Source organism: Lissotriton helveticus, chromosome 5_1 (genome assembly GCF_964261635.1).
Source record: "Lissotriton helveticus chromosome 5_1, aLisHel1.1, whole genome shotgun sequence".
In the NCBI taxonomy this organism is placed as follows: domain Eukaryota; kingdom Metazoa; phylum Chordata; class Amphibia; order Caudata; family Salamandridae; genus Lissotriton; species Lissotriton helveticus.
In genome coordinates, this window is record NC_136065.1 from 363,963,051 (window position 1) to 363,967,190 (window position 4,140).

Consider the following 4,140-nt stretch of genomic DNA (forward strand, 5'->3'; position numbering starts at 1 on the left):
CCCTCTACACCAAATGGCCCGAGATAAACTAAATGCCTTTGCTGAAACTAACAAGTAGTTGAATACTTACTAAAAGCCAACTACTTCTGAACATGCAAGAATGGTCTAACCTAACCCAGCAGTTTTATGGCATACTACATGTACTGAAATCTACGATCTAAACAGGGAAGGGTGCCAACTGCATGCAGTCTGCAGAATATATGCATGTAATCCATATTAACTAACATGTATCAAGTGAATATTGGGTGCTTTGCAGTTTCAGTAAGAACACCCATATGAAGGCAGAAATGATCAAGGCAGAAATGATCGTCTCTCAATCAAATGAACCAAAACATCAGTTCATACCCCCGCGCCCTCTGCCACCTCTTCCACCATTGCCTCCACCTCTGTTATTGAAGTCAGCTCTGCGGGTTGCAAACGAAACCTTGATGGGGTTACCAGAAAACTCCTTCCCATCAAACCAATCGATAGCAGCCTTGGCTGAGGGGGGTCGTCAAAAGACACAGTAGCTTCCCCTTTAAGTTTGCCAGTCTCCCGATCAGCATACAAATTTATCATTGGTAGTCCAGTCTTCTTGTTAATCTTAATGATGCCAATCTGCTTGAAGTAGTCGGCAACAGACTCGATGGTAACATTTTCACCAAGACCCTGAACAAAGATTGTATTGTTGTCAGAGTTGTCCTGCTCAGAGCCACCACTATCATGTCTGGGGCCACTCTGCTCTCGGGGACCTCCTCCACCTCCACCAAATTTATTGAAGCCACCACGTTCACCACCGCCCATGCCTCCTCTGGGACCACCTCCTGGCGGCCCTCCTCTGGGACCACCTCTTCCACCTCTGTCGAATCCACCTCGGCCTCCAAAGCCTCCACCTCGGCCTCCTCTGTTACGATTGTCTTGACCACCAAAACCTCCTTGGTCTTGACCACCATACCCACCACTACTGCTGCCACTGCTGCCCCCACTACCACCGCCCATTGGAGGGGTGTCCTGGCCATAGCCTCCACCTCCACTTCGTCCATACTGTCCTTGCTGACCGTAGCTTTGGGGTTGGCCGTAACTCTGCTGTGTTCCATATGAACTCGGTCACTGGCCACCGCTGCTACCGCCACTACTTCCACCAGCTCCATAACTAGACTGTTGTCCATACCCTCCTCCACCTGCAGCTGCTGCTCCTCCACTCTGTTGCCCATAGGATTGCTGACCACTACTGTAATTTCCCAGTGTAGAACTGTTAGACTGTTGCTGCCCATAACCGGAATAGGAAGACTGTTGCTGCGGCTGTTGCTGCTGGGATTGCCCGTAGTTTGCTTGTGATGTTTGACTGTTTCCATAGCTTCCATACCCCTGAGGAGCAGCAGACTGTCCAGTATAACCAGAGCTTTGTTGCGTCTGATGCGCTTGTGCTTGGCCATAAGATGATCCGTAGCCACCACTACTCTGTTGTCCGTAGCTTGACTGCGTGTCAGCAGACTGTCCGTAACTGCCGTAGCTTTGTTGGCCATACTGCTGGCTGGCTTGTTGCGAATACCCCTGACCCGGTTGGGAAGGATAAGCCCCGTAACCCTGAGCAGCTTGTTGAGAATAGTCGTTTGACGCCATTACGGCGGTGGATGGATCTGAGCTCGGTGTACGAAAAGTACGGAAGTCGGTAGGACTCTGCGGTGAAACTTTAGCCCCTCCCTCCTTCAACGTCCACTCCTTGTGCTTCCAGAAACCGAACCGAACTTTACCGTCTTCTTCGGTGACGGAGCGGGTTTAAGATGATCAGGCCACCACTACTCCGACCAAAGCTCTTGGTCTTTCCCATACAGTAGAATCTCGGATTTACTGGCATTTAATTGAAGGCAATTAACCTTCATCCAGTCCGAGATAATCAACAGATCCTCCTTAAAGCTCTCCAAATTGGCGTAGCAATTTTTGGAGAAGGCGATCACCAGCTGGGTGTCGTCAGGAAAAACCCCAGACACTTGGTTGACATGGGACTTGTAGTCGTGAAGAGAGTACTAGCTATGCATTGGTCCGGAGGACCTCTGCCCCTTCTTTCCCAATGGTCTAGAGACATGATATTTTTGTAATACACAAACTGAAGCATACAGCGAGCTGCTTCCCTCTAGAAATCGTCTGGCTAATAACGTAAACAGGACAAGATAGAAATGTTGGTGCTCACCAGTCCCTGTCTGGAATGCCCACTGTGTCCTCATGTCCACACTGTTATACAACGGTGTCTCGCACTTACTGTGATCATGCATAATTCTTGCCTACTTTTAGTTTTGTTTCTTTAAGTTTATTTTTATTGCGTTTTCCAAATAAAACAAAACATAAAACAAAGCATGAATACACAATACACTTTTGATAGCATTCCACGTTGGCCATGTAGGGTAAGTATATAACAAAGTGACTGTCGCTGTTGAATCTATACATAAGTTTGAGCAGACTAGGCGCAAAGAGAAATGTGAGGAGTTGTACAGGTCTTATGGTCACACATACTTGGAACAAACAGTACATTAGTCAAGGCTCTGCTCTGGGTCCATTGAACAACTGAGTCCCACCCTCTTGGTCTTCCTCCACCTCCAGACCATAATATTTAATCCATTGGGCCATATTCTCCGGAACTTTTTAGGACAGCTCGGGCCTTGTATGTAACCCGTTCCGCACCCATGAACAAGTCAAGACTTGTACTCCATTTGTTAATGGTAGGTATTTGTGGAGCCCCCCCAGTATTTAGCTATATCCTGTTTGGCTACTACCATCCCCAGGTTAGCTGAACAAGTTTGTGCCCTGGGATGTCTACCTCTGTCGGAATTCCCAAAAGGAGAAACCGTGGATCCAGGTCTATTTAGTCTTCCAATATAGGATTGAGTTCCCCCACAATCAATCCCTAATAGGCCTGTATCTAAGTGCACCCCCAAAGGGTATGTATAAACGTCCCAGGTTCAGTGTGATATCGAAGACACTCCGGGCTCTCGGCTCTTCCTATTGTATGCAATTTGGCTCTGTCAAAATACGCACAGTGTAATATTTTGTAATGGAAGAGACATAACCTTAATTTAATTACCACTTCACGTGGATGCATGAGATCAGCCTCCCAATCTATATCCTCCAACCCAACGTTGACCTTCTCCCCTTTTGCATGAAGAGGACCCAGTCTATCGGGCATGTTATTAAGTAATGTTTTGTAGGTAAATGAAATAGCTTTAGCAGGGATTTCGTCCTGGAGAAGACTACCTTCTAGTGGGGCGTATTCCGGTAGCGTCACCCCATCTAACCCCTCCGCCACCAAAGCATGTTGCAAACGGAGATACGCATATGTCTGAGTGTCATGTAGTTGATATCTAGCTTGGAGCATGCAGAAAGAGGCCAACCCACCATGTTCCAGGACGTTACCTATTTTAGAGATACCTATTAGGTCCCAGTGTCTAAAGCCACTCAACTTTCTAATCTCTTTTAGCCTAGTCCCCTCCCACAGGGGGTTTCTCTGGTCCCAATTCATTTGCCGCTCTGCGCTCCTCCACGCCTCCAGCGTCCTCTGGGTCACTTGGAGCAGTCTACTACATCCCTTACCGCTATAAAGATAGTGAAGATGGGTATGGTCTCTAAACTGCAGCCTTTCAAGCCTATATGTCGTAAGATCCCCAGATGCATGGATCCATTCATTAATGGTAATAAGATGGGCCGCACTATAATACGACCTAATGTCTGGTAGAGCCAAACCCCCATTATAGGGATTCCGCTGCAGTGTTGGACGTGCAATGCGTGGATGGGCCCCTTTCCAAAGGAGTAAGCGTAGTTCACTATCAATGCCTTTAAATATCATATCCAGAATCTTAATGTAAGTATTTTGCAATACGTAAAGCAACTGTGGGAGCGTTACCATTTTAAACATGGCAGCCATTCCCATAATGGTTAAGGGAAGCTTCCGCCATCTCCTAACGTCCTCTTGAAAGTTTGAGAAGACCCGCCTAATGTTGCGAACCAGGATGGTGTTCACATCTTTAGTAATGTAAAGACCAAGGTAGGTGAATCCTTCTATGAACCAGTGCAAGCAGCTAGGGAAATTCAGAGTTTCTAATAACCCCCCTCCGGGTATAGGGTAGACTTGGTCCAGTTAATCCTATATCCCGCATGGTGCCCATAGTC

The 4,140-nt window shown here is 47.3% G+C and overlaps 1 pseudogene; it reads right to left on the bottom strand.

Annotated features, from left to right (window-relative positions):
- Positions 1–319: 319 nt before the first annotated feature.
- On the bottom strand, positions 320–1,725 carry LOC144754557 (uncharacterized; annotated as a pseudogene).
- Positions 1,726–4,140: the final 2,415 nt, after the last annotated feature.